Source organism: Lissotriton vulgaris, unplaced genomic scaffold (assembly GCF_964263255.1).
Source record: "Lissotriton vulgaris unplaced genomic scaffold, aLisVul1.2 SCAFFOLD_435, whole genome shotgun sequence".
In the NCBI taxonomy this organism is placed as follows: domain Eukaryota; kingdom Metazoa; phylum Chordata; class Amphibia; order Caudata; family Salamandridae; genus Lissotriton; species Lissotriton vulgaris.
In genome coordinates, this window is record NW_028255047.1 from 484,048 (window position 1) to 497,402 (window position 13,355).

General features: G+C 45.7%; 1 protein-coding gene across 4 annotated transcripts in view; it reads left to right on the plus strand.

Annotated features, from left to right (window-relative positions):
• LOC147659273 (membrane-spanning 4-domains subfamily A member 4A-like) overlaps positions 1–13,355 on the plus strand; it is a 328,181-nt gene that overhangs the window by 280,889 nt on the left and 33,937 nt on the right. The gene's annotated exons all lie outside the window — the stretch shown is intronic.

Below are 13,355 nucleotides of genomic sequence, written 5' to 3' on the forward strand. Positions count from 1 at the left end.
ACTAGCCCTCCTCAATAGTGGCATTGATCCACAAATGCAAACCTTCCTAATGGAACTCATGGTATACACCTTATACCACAGCTATTTCCAAGAAGGCAACAAATGGTACCTACAGCTATCCGGAATGGCTATGGGAACCTGCGCTGCTCCAACATATGCCAACATCTACATGGAAAATTTTGCAAAACTATACATATATGCCAATACCACCTTCAATGAGAAAATAAAAATGTACGTCAGATACATCGACGACTTGTTTATAATGTGGACGGACTCCAAAGAATCCCAAAATCAATCTCTACATGAACTCAATACCAAGGATGAGCGCATCAAACTTACCTGGCAAATCGGTGATAAAGAAATTACATTCTTAGATGTCAACATCAAAGTCACACAAAACAGTCTCATCACAGATCTCCATAGAAAAAACACCGACCGCAACAATACCCTGCATTACACTAGCTTCCACCAGGGATCTCTTAAAAAACACTTGCCATTCTCCCAAATGCTGCGCGTCAAACGCATAGTTTCAGATGAACAGACCTTTGACTACCGCATCAAGGAAATGCATGACCGCTTCCTTGATAGAGGTTACCCTGAACACATCTTAAAAGAGGCCCAAACCCGAGTGTCTAAAATCACCAGACAGGAGAGTCTGACCAAAACACCAAAAAAAACAGAACAACGTATGGTTCTAGTCTCCAAATACTCCACGGCAAGCACTGCCTATAAAACAATCATACTTAAACACTGGCCCATTTTACAAATGGAACCCGACTTCCGGGACATGTTTCAAAGTCCTCCCTTGTTTGCCTACACCAGGAGTAAGAATGTCAAAGAAATTCTTTCCAAACCTACACCTACCTCCAAACACTACAAAGGAACTCAACCGTGCTTTAATTGCAATCATTGCAATTGCATCATCAAGGGTAACACCATCAGACATCCCATGAAGGGCCACGCAATCCAGCTTCAAGTCAACGCCACATGCGACTCCACAAATCTGATCTACGCTTTGAAATGCCCTTTTGGTAAATTGTACGTCGGTAAAACAGAACACAAAATTAAGACACGTATGAACGAACATAAATTTAACATACGTCTTAAACACGAGTAATCAAACATTGCCATGCATTTTTTTGAAGCTCGCCACACCATTGCACAACTTCAATTTATCATCCTGGAAACTGTCACCTTAAAAGAAGGCACTGACAACCGCAAGACACTTCTCAAAAGAGAACTTGAATGGATTTACTGTTTACAGACACTTAAGCCATTTGGTCCTAACAACCGAACTGAATATAGTTGTTATTTGTAACTTGTTGTAAATACATGTTCTGCATTGCTCTTTTACTGCTTCACCCCTCCCACGTTACCTATTCCTTGCAACCCCTCCCCTACACCAGCTGTTCACAGTGTTCACATTCCTCCCATACACCGTTCCATCATGGCACCTCTGTATCCCTCCCTCTCCAACCCTTTAGACCTTTGTTAGTTTCTAAATTTCGGCAGCACCTTGGTCCTTTTTTCATCTCTACTAGTCATTATTTTTATACCTTTCAGCCCCCGTACTGATATCGCCAAAGTGTCAAGCTATGTTCCTGAACCTTTGAGGTAGCGAACGCTGCTATCACAGATACGAAGTAAGTCCCCTCCTGCACCCGTTAGCTTCCATACGCGTAAGCGTCCACACCCTTGAGTCGCGTCCTTCACCCGATTTTAATTTTATTAATTTCATTCACGCCCCGCGCTGACCCCAGAGTCCCGCACCCGCCCATATCACTTTAGTTCACAGCCCGGCACCATTGGTCGCCTTTTTTCCACTTTTACCAGCTTATACACAAAACAATGATTGATCGGCACTTAACTTACTATTTCCTCATGTTTGTTACCGCAACTCTCACTCCTACTCGTCTTCCTTTCAGCTCTCCGTGATAAAGGGCCCCCCGCCCGAAATGCATTGGAGCAGTTCACTTTCATTTTGCCAACCTAAATAATCTACTTATTGGAATGATATGATGTGAATATCATCGACTACATTCACCATGAATTTTGTTGAATAAACAAACAACTTCTTGGATAATAACCTTTTGAATCATTGTATGATTACCCACGGAGTGCCTCATTTGGGGATGTATTAGCATCTCATGCGTACACCACCTAAACCAAAAACTCTACATAGGAATCCCTTCCTACTAAGTTCCGGCGGATTTTAACCTTTCACCCACTCCAGACATCTATTGGAGTATTTACGGGAAAAAGGGTCTGTGTGAAAGAGCACGACTGAGTTACTCTAACGTCTTGCTTTAGTTTTATCGCCTTACCAAACGTTGGGCGCCATGTAGTGTGGTTCCTATTTTCCCTAAAGGCCCTGCGCATTAGAATAACATAAAAAGCAGTGTAGACGTAGGACTGAAGTCTTCTTTAGGATTCTTTAGGATTGTGGTTGATCTGTTATACGTTACCTACATCCGTAGCTTATGGTGGGTGCACATGCTACAAACACACCTAAATAGAACACTTTCCAACTCAGTTCTGAATAATCAGCTGTTAGGTAAGCGCCGTGATTCAAAGGCTGCTGGTGATTACTTTTTAATGCTGCTGACTAGCGCGAGTACAGCGCTTTTAACGCGAACATTATTTTAATTTAGTTGGTGGGTCCTGCATCTAGCTGGGTTTGTGTTAGGACATACCTGCACACTAATAGTAAATTGCACCGCTGTTGAGCGTGTCTTTAGTTGCTACCTTTGGGGTGGGAGCCATCTTGAGGGAGGAAGTGCCGGGTCGGGACGCCATCTTTGTTGACAGGTTAGTTGCTGCCTGATGACCTCGCACTCTCGAGGCCATTTAAACTGCTCAGTCCAGGGTCTCTCCCTGTTAGGTAAGCGCCGTGATTCAAAGGCTGCTGGTGATTACTTTTTAATGCTGCTGACTAGCACGAGTACATCGCTTTTAACGCGAACATTATTTTAATTTAGTTGGTGGGTCCTGCATCTAGCTGGGTTTGTGTTAGGACATACCTGCACACTAATAGTAAATTGCACCGCTGTTGAGCAGGTCTTTAGTTGCTACCTTTGGGGTGGGAGCCATCTTGGGGGAGGAAGTGCCGGGTCGGGACGCCATCTTTGTTGACAGGCTAGTTGCTGCCTGACGACCTCGCACGCTCGAGGCCATTTAAACCTGCCCCCATGCAAGCGCGCAGCGCACGCGTGCAGCGGGCGCGACGTGGGCGCGCCGGAGGCTCGCCAGAGGCAAGCCCATTGGTGCCCATCCGTGACCAGACGGGACCCGGGGCCACGACCCCTGGTCCGCCTATTATCTACACCAGCGGTGAGTTAAGGGCTCTAAATTCCAGTAATACTGCCATCAGTCAGGGATGTGCAGCGATTCTCAGGCAGGAGGGACTATTCATTGGCCCCAGTTCCCATCCAGGTCGGAAGGATGCTTTTAAGGTCCAAAGCCTGCGCTATGGTCTCCTTAATACACGCTCCCTTCAACGTCATCACCTAGAGGTTTTTACCCTTTTGGAAGAAGGAGAATTAGATCTTTTAGGAATAACTGAAACATGGCTAGAAGATTCCTCAATGCCGGATCTCGTAGCTTCTTTGCCATCTGATTTCTCAGCACTTTTCTACAATAGAACGGGAGCTAGGAGAGGGGAGGTGTGGCCCTTCTGTATGGCTCACGCCTATTGGGCGAAAGGTTTCTGACCGAAAATCTGGCTGGCGCGGAAGTGATGGGTGTTAAGCTAAAACTAGGGACAGACTGCTTGATTATTCTGTTAGTATATCGCCCCCGTGGGCTTCGCCGGAATTTCCCGATCTGTTCATGAGACTGGCCCAGGACATCCGCTCGAGATATGACAAAGTAGTGATAATGGGCGACTTCAATTATCACTGGGAAAAGGTCCCAAAAGATGGTCAGGCGTTACAGATTGAGGAGGCGTTAACCTCACTGGATCTGGTTCAACAAGTGAAGGGCCCAACACATGCCAAGGGACATACCCTAGACTTGGTTTGGATGACAGTCCCTGCGCAGGGCATGGTAACGGCCCAGCCATATGTATGGTCCGATCACCATTTGGTGAGAGGTGAGCTACTAGTGGACAAACAAATAACAACGACTAGAGGAGGGTGGAAGGCAGTTAGGAAGTGGAAAAACATAGATGGAGACAAAATGGTACATCTACTTCGAACCAACCCCCCCCCCTAACAACCGGACAGATAATCCAGAGCTCCTTTGCAGGGAACTTATGGATAAACTCACGAAGGCTGCGGACCGAGTGGCACCAATCCGCAGGATGAACCTAGTGGATAGAGGACGGGGGGCCCCATGGTATAATGAACTACTTAGAGAAAAGAAACGAAGGCTACGTAAACTGGAAAGAGCCTGGCGTAAGGATTATAGCCCCGACTCTCGGAGCAGATATACACTGGCTCTCGCTAGCTATAAGCAAGCGATCATACCTAGGAAGTCCGAGTTTTATGAGGAGAGGATCACAACTGCTACGAATCCCCAGAAAGAAGTTTTCTGAATCCTTACGGAGCTTAGGAAAAATAAGGAACAGACTCCGGACTTTATTCAGGAAGATTGCCAAAAATTTCAAGACTTTTTTACCAACAAAATTATTGACCTTGTCACTGAAATTACGGCGACTCCTAAGATTGACTGCCCGCTGCAGGCCATGCCAGTTAGAACGCCAGCGATAATTCCATTATCTACCTTACCCTTGATTACAAAGGAGAGGTTGTCTTCTCTTATGGGGCGGGTCAAGTCGGGCTCCAGGTCGGATCCGTGCCCACCCGAAGTGTTTAAACTTGCACTCCCTGGCATAGAGGAAGATGTGCTGAGCCTCCTAAATCTATCTTTACAGGTAGGACAAGTGCCTGCCTCCTTTAAGGAAGCTCGGCTAATCCCCCTGCTAAAAAGAACGGGGGCGGACGTGAAATGTCTGAAAAATTTCAGACCAATCTCCCAGCTACCGTTCCTGGCGAAAGTACTGGAGCAACACGTTCTTACCACTCTGTCGGAACACCTGGAAAGCAACATGTTGTTAGAGCCAAATCAAGCAGGCTTTCGTGCGAACCACAGCACTGAGCTTGTCATGCTGTCAATTGTAGATGAGCTAAGGAACAGAGCAGACAAGAAAACTCCGGGTGCCCTGGTGAGGCTGGACCTCTCCGCGGCATTTGATACCGTGTGTCATGAACAACTATTGTCGCGGATGAGGGATTGCGGCATTCAGGGCACAGCACATGCATGGTTCACATCCTTTCTTCAAGGGAGGATGCAGAGAGTGCAACTAGGTGATCTGCTTTCCACCGCAACCTCAATCACCTGCGGAGTTCCGCAAGGGTCTGCTCTGTCACCCCTTTTGTTCAATATATATCTACAGCCTCTGATTCTAATGCTCAATCAAATGGACTGCCAGGTGTATAACTACGCGGATGACACCCAAATCATCATCCAATTGGATGATAGCCAGGATGCCTTTGCTAGATTGCAAAACATTCTGAGAAATACAGCCAACTGGATGTCCGGGAACTCCCTAAAGATCAATCCGGATAAAAACCGAGGTGTTGCCAATTACCATCGCTGGCAACCCATGGAGTGATCAATTTTGGCCTAGGGAGCTGGGTATGCCCCCGGAACCGGCGGCAGTGGTCAAGAGCCTGGGCATCCATGTGGACAGTAAATTGTCCATGAAAAAGCAAGTCACAGCTGTGGTGGGCACCTGTGTCGGTCTCCTCCGACAACTCAGGAAAGTTTCCTCGTTGCTGTCCTTCTCCACTCTGAGGAGTGCGGTTTCTGCTATGATTCTAGCCAGGCTGGACTATGGCAATTCGTTGTACATAGGACTACAACAAAGACTTTTAAATAGAATGCAGATTGTCATGAATGACGCCACCAGACTTATTTTTAAAAAGCCGAGGAACACTCATGCATCCCCCCTCTTGCGTGAACTACATTGGCTGCCAGTCGAGCAGAGGCTAATTTTTAAGGGGCTATGTATTTTCCATAAAGCCCTTTATGGTAAGGCACCTACCTACATGAAATCACGTCTGACTCCCTACAAACCGGGGAGGTTGCTTAGATCTACAAAGCTACCCTCCTTGTTCAGCCACGTTGTAGACTGGCTACGGTGGGTGGTCGTGCTTTCTCACACACACTCCCAGCTATGTGGAACAAACTGCCACTGGAACTGCGGAAAGAAACTAAGTTAATGTCCTTCCGAAAGAAATTAAAAACTGTGCTCTTCCAGCAAGCGTGGGGTGGTTTTTAATCTGTTACCAGCTGTATCCCTCTGTATCGCCTAGCGGACCCTGACAAAGCGCTTAGAGACCTCTGGGTTATAGTGCGCTATATAAATCAAATAAACAAATAAATAAATAAATAAATTTGGCCCACTCTGCTTGGCTTGGCAGTTCAGGCTGGACTGTTCCCATGAAGCACAGGGTCAGACTGATTTGCATATAGCCATGTCTGAACTGGAGTGGCAGAGTGGCTAAAGAACGGTGATGGATTAAACCCAGATCTTTTGACTGGGTGTGAGTGTTTGATTGATTCGGATTCTCCGTCCATCACCATCCCCTTTTGTACCGCTTTTGGCCGCCATAAGTGTGGCAGGGTATGCTCAGACGTGAGTCCCTCGCTCACTGTGCCACTGGATTCAAGCAAGCCGGGCTGAAGACGGCTAGAATGCCAGAAACCCGTCCTCGGAAGCTTGTTTCCAGTCCAGGGAAGACATGGCTTGGCAGTTCGGGCTGGACTGTTCCCATGAGGCACAGGGTCAGACTGATTTGCATATAGCCATGTCTGAACTGCGGTGGCAGAGTGGTCTAAAGAACGGTGATGAATTAAACCCAGATCTTTTGACTGGGTGTGAGTGTTTGCTTGATTCAGATGCTCCGTCTATCACCACCCCCTTTTGTACCGCTTTTGGCTGCCATAAGTGTGGCAGGGTATGCTCAGACGTGAGTACCTCGCTCACTTTGCCACTGGATTCAAGCAAGCCGGGCTGAAGACGGCTGGAATGCCAGAAACCCGTCCTCGGAAGCTTGTTTCCGGTCCAGGGAAGACATGGCTTGGCAGTTCGGGCTGGACTGTTCCCATGAGGCACAGGGTCAGACTGATTTGCATATAGCCATGTCTGAACTGGGGTGGCAGAGAGGGCTAAAGAACGTTGATGGATTAAACCCAGATCTTTTGACTGGGTGTGAGTGTTTGATTGATTCAGATGCTCCGTCCATCACCACCCCCTTTTGTACCGCTGGTGAGTGCATAAGAGCATGGTTACTGTGCGCCCCCTTCCCGAGACAATTTTCCTGCTAGGAGCTACCTGTTTTGATATTACCCCCAATTGAGCTTGCTATGAGTTGTGTTTTTCTGTCTACGTGTGCATGTAAATGTGGTAAGAGGGGGTGTGTTGCAATTTGATGTTGCTGGGGCTTGCATCGTGCCCTAGGACACATTTTTATGCTTGTGCACCTCCCTAGTCCCAGCACATAGTGTGCTACGTAGCCCACTATGGTGGCATTGGATACCTGGCTCTGGATGATCTCAAGTCCACCTTTTTATCTGGAGTCTTCTTTTGGGCTCATTTGTGGTGGCTTTCTTTTAGTTTTGGGCATTTCCTTGAGTCACATAATTCATTGTTTCTCTTGTCCCGCAGGGAGAGGGTCAGAGGCTCCTCTGTGGGCCCCATCCTCTCCTATACCGAAGTCAGAGCCAACTGTTTTCCTGATTGTGACTGCAAGGTTGGAGCAATGTGAGTGGACTATGCTTCAAATGGAGGAGAGCCTAGAAGGGGTGCACCTGTCGCCCTGCACTCCATCTGGAGCAGGGGTAGAGACTTGGAAGCCTCCATCCCAGGCACACCCCTCTACCTCAGACTACACCCCACTTTCTAGCAGTATTTTTGGTAGGTCCACTGACTCAAGCTTTTGGCTGCATTCTCTTGAGGGCCTCGGATTAGTTACAGTTGTTGTTGTTTGTCTAACGAAATTGGTGCTCATCTTGTCGATTTTCAGAGGAGTGAAAGGTTGATTGAACCCCCAACTGGAGATTCAAACTCATCATGCTGAGGCTTCTTAGCTTATTGACTCTTGCACGTGGGGGCTGTGGAGTTTTTAGGTCTTATCATCCCAGGCGCAAGTAGAACATTGTTCTTGTCACCGAGGATGGCATAATTTATATCTGAAAGGTAGGCTTCCATTGATTTTCAGGCTTCTAGAGCAATTGAGGGCACTATCAGTACTACACAGCAAAAAGGAAACGTTAAGTGTGAGCATGATGCCCAGAAATGGGGTCCTTCCTGCTTTGTGATTAGAATGCACCCCAGTAGACTTGGCTTGCAGGACCTAGATGTCTACTTTTAAAGCAGCTTTTCTAGATGCTGTCCCGCCTCCTTGTTAGACTGTCCGGCCTTGGTATGTCGCGGTGAACCCCACTCTGGGGATCAGCAGCAGAAGGGGGGCTTTAGTTTTCGTAGACACCTTAAGCAATCCTAGACACAAGTAATACATTTGGACCCCCAATGCTGTCCGTACGTCCTTTCTGATGTGAAAAAATGTTTAGGGAGAGGGAGTAGGGGGTTGCTAGTTGTCTTTATCATTAGTGGTGAACTATTGGGAGTTAAGTCGCTGGGATTATTATTACCTGCTTTCATATACTGGGTGGTTCATTTTACTGTGAATTTTGGCTGTGTGATTGCTTGAAGGTACTATCTCCCCACACTGTCACCCCTCCTTGCTGGGGTTGGGGCACCAGTCCCTAATGTGCTGGGTTCCCTATCTGTGGTTGCTGCTGATCACATGCTCACCCAGTTACTTGATCCATGCTGCTGTTGTGTGGCGAACTGTGGACAAAATGGGATGCATTCTAATCACGAAGCTGGAAGGACCTAGACTGAGTGTATGAGATGTTCTGATTACTCTATGCTTGGTACTGAGGAAGGAAGTTATCCATATCCAGTCGCGTGGGGTTTTGTGGCAGCTGGCCTTTATTCTCTAACTTCTGCTGCTTTTGCTGTTCATGGTATGCCTTTGTCCGGCATGCCTCTACCAGTTGACCCGCCTATGTCTATAGAAGCACCTCCTAACATCTGGTTGCTGCCAACCGCATGTCTATGTCATCCACCACAACAAAACTGGTTACTAAATTGTTTGGGATTCAAACCATACCATCTTCAGCACATACTCCAAGTGTGCTGCCACCACTATTGTTGGACTCCACTTGCATGTCTCTGATGTGCAGCTCTCTCAGGCTCAGCTCATGGGTCATCCTCCTCTCCTCCATGTCCAGCCTTTGCTCCTTTAGAGACTGCCCTCTTCCCAATTTAGCAAGGTCCTGCTCCTTCTCCCATTTGGCAAGTGCTTGCTCCTTGTCAATCTTGGCAAGCTCTCATTTGAGTCTCCTCCCCTCCCTCCTGTCCTCCAGCTCCTCTGGGGATACATTTCTAGATGCCATGCTGATGTCTGCTCTTGAATGGATTTCCAGTCCTGTGAGGATATTACCTCCCTTCTCAATAGGCTGCATGTCAAGACATTCAGACAGGTCCTGCTCCAACTCCTCCTCAGACCCTTCCTCCTCATCATCTGGATTGGTCTGGTGGACATCTGCCCATGCTCTGAAGGTTGTTTGGAGCTCTGCCTTCTTGGCACTCTCTTTAGTGAACAACATCTTTTTCAGGCAGAACCCCTTGAGCTGGACCACTTTTTAGCTCTCCAGTTTGGCCAGCTCAAATTCCATCTTGACAGAAAAGGTCATAGACATAGCAGAAAAAATGGGAATTGGGCAAAAAGGGTTTTGGAAAAATCAAAAGGTCAATGAGGGCGAATTGGTCTACATATGGAGTAGTAGTGTACACCAAGTCTCTGTATGATACTGCACAATCGCAAGGCCCGCTGAACAAAATAACTTGATCCTGGGTGCAACAGCGAGATGCAGCTGCAGCCGAGCGATGTGTTGTTGTCGATCTTGCAGTCTTGGTGATGCGTTGATTTGCTCCACGCAATACTGGCAATGTACCGGTTCTGAAGATGGATGACCGAAGCCCAGATGCATTGGTTCTGAAGCCGATGCACTGGTTTTCTCCACCCAGTTGAGGGGATGCGTCAATGTTTTTTCACTGCAGCTGTGGGAATACAGTGGTTACGATGCGTCGGTTCTGGAGGAAATGCTCTGGTTTTGTTCCTGCAACAGCAGCGATGCATTGATTCTGCTTTACACACCAGAGAATACATTATTTTCACTGGAGCAAGCACCTACATCCAATGGACCAGGCACAGGAGCAGGAGGTGAGACTTTGATATACCCGAGTCTCAAAATAGGAGTCAAGCCAACATGCCCTAGGAAATCACTCTGGGTTCAAGCAAGAGTCCAGTTCTTCCTCAGCAGGTGCTGAGGGTAGCAGACAGCAGGGCAGGACAGCAGAAAAGCAGTTCTTTCAGAGCAGCAGTGCAGCATAGTGGCAGTTTGTGTAGCAGCACAGCTGTCCTTCCTTCTGGCAGAGTTTCTTTACAGGTTCAGAAGTGTCTCATATCGTGGGTTCAGAGTCCCAGTACCTATACCCAGTTGTGCCTTTAAGGTGGAGATGACTTCAAAGAGGGGCTTTGATATGTACAGAGGTCCTCCCTTTACAGCCTGGCTTTAGACTCACTACAGGGGGTTATTCATTGTGAATTCCCCCATGCTCATCTCCAATTCCTGAAATGGCTGTGGGAGTCCTACACTATTTAATGCGTACCTTACACCCCTAGCCATGCTGGCAGAGGCTCTGGGGGCGAAACTATTATCATACGCGGATGACACTCTGATTGCACCTTACCTGTGAAAAGAAGGAGGAGTTTGATGGAAGGGCTATTAAGTCCTGTCTCTCGAACGTGTTTAATTGGCTATCATCTAACCAACTAAAATGCAAACCCGATAAAACAGAGATTGTGTTTTTTGGCAACTCCTCACAAGAGGTATGGAGAAATTGGTGGCTGCAGGACACTCCTCCCCCGAATACAACGGATATATGACGTTACAACGCGTTATTTTACAACGCAGACCGTTACAACGCAATTTTTACAACGCAGGTACCATTACAATGCATGCCATTACAACGCATGTCATTACATAGCAGATACTATTACAACGCATGCCATTACATCGTAAGTATAGGTAAGCATATCTTTTAAAAAAAAAAATAATAAAGTTAATTTAATTAATTTAAAAATTGTAAATAACATTATTTAATTTTAATACATTAAATAAATAAAAAAAGTAATTAATTTAATTTAATTTAAGTAATGTAATTCAATTAATTTTATAATTGTAAATATTGTAATTAATTTAATTAAAATTAATTAAATTAATTCAATTAATTTAATTTATTTAAAGTCGTAATACCCCTGTACCCCAAAAACCAAACCCAGCCCTAAAACCTAAAAATTCCCCTGTACCCCAAAAACCAAACCCAGCCCTAAAACCTAAAAATACCCCTGTACCCCAAAAACCAAACCCAGCCCTAAAACCTACAAATACCCCTGTACCCCAAAAACCAAACCCAACCCTAAAACCTAAAAATACCCCTGTACCCCAAAAACCAAACCCAGCCCTAAAACCTAAAAATACCCCTGTACCCCAAACACCAAACCCAGCCCTAAAACCTAAAAATACCCCTGTACCCCAAAAACCAAACACAGCCCTAAAACCTAAAAATACCCCTGTACCCCAAAAACCAAACCCAGCCCTAAAACCTAAAAATACCCCTGTACCCCAAAAACCAAACCCAACCCTAAAACCTAAAAATACCCCTGTACCCCAAAAACTAAACCCAGCCCTAAAACGTAAAAATACCCCTGTACCCCAAAAACCAAACCCAGCCCTAAAACCTAAAAATACCCCTGTACCCCAAAAACCAAACCCAGCCCTAAAACCTAAAAATACCCCTGTACCCCAAAAACCAAACACAGCCCTAAAACCTAAAAATACCCCTGTACCCCAAAAACCAAATCCAGCCCTAAAACCTAAAAATACCCCTGTACCCCAAAAACCAAACCCAACCCTAAAACCTAAAAATACCCCTGTACCCCAAAAACCAAACCCAGCCCTAAAACGTAAAAATACCCTGTACCCCAAAAACCAAACCCAGCCCTAAAACCTAAAAATACCCCAAAATTACTTAAAATATTATATATAAATAATTTTATAAAAATACATAAATTAATATTTTAATTTATTTTTAATATTAATTAAATTAATAAAATAATGTAAAATAAAATAAAATAAAAATAATATACTTACCTATACTTACGATGTAATGGCATGCGTTGTAATAGTATCTGCTATGTAATGACATGCGTTGTAATGGCATGCATTGTAATGGTATTTGCGTTGTAAAAGTTGCGATGTAATGGTAGTGCGTTGTAAAAGTTGCGTTGTAACGGTGCAATACCGAATACAACACAATGTGCGGTAATAAACCTAGGAATTAAAATAGACTGTGCCCTATCATTGCAACCCCAAATCCAGACATTGGTGGGATCCTGTTTTGGGAAACTTCATTCTGAAAAAATGCTTTCCTTTTCTATAAGTTGAAACAAGGAGAACGGTGGTACAAGCCCTGATCACTTCAAGGCTTGACTATGCAAAGGCTCTTTATCTTGGCTTCCCACACTATTTTCTCCATTTGCAGGTGCTTCAAAATGCTTCAACCTGAATAATTCTGAATCTTGCTCCAAGAACACACATTAATCCACACTTGAGGGCGCTTCACTGATTGCCATTAAAAAGGGTATTCTTTTTAAGAGATTGGTCCTGGCTCACAACGCCCTCTACGAGAAGGGAGGTGTCTATCTGAGGAGTATATGTGCGTATGCCCCCGAGAGGTCTACGGTCTGCTCACAGCTACTTAGCCAGGATCCCTAAGATTCGCCGGGCTAGAACTGGTGGCAGAACGTTCACGTTTCTTTGTTCAAAGGCATGGGATACAATTCCCAGGGAACCCTGTCCCATCTCTCAGCTACAGGGTTTCAGGACAAGACAAACAACCTGGTTGTTGTACCAAACACATTCGCTTTTTTGCAGAGGGCAGGTTTTCATACGCTCAGTGCCGAGACACTTCTTGGTGTGTGCATGCGCTATACAAATGCCTTTTACATTTAATTTCATTTCACCATGGATGCACCCCCTGTTGTAGGGGGCTACATAATATTTACGTATCTCTCAATACCAGCATTTATTGAAGATATTACTCTACCTCCTATTCATATAGGAACCCTTAAACTGGTATACCACACTTTCCTATATTCTGAAACGCATTGAATGTACAGATTGGAACATGAAAGGAGATGAATAAACATTACACT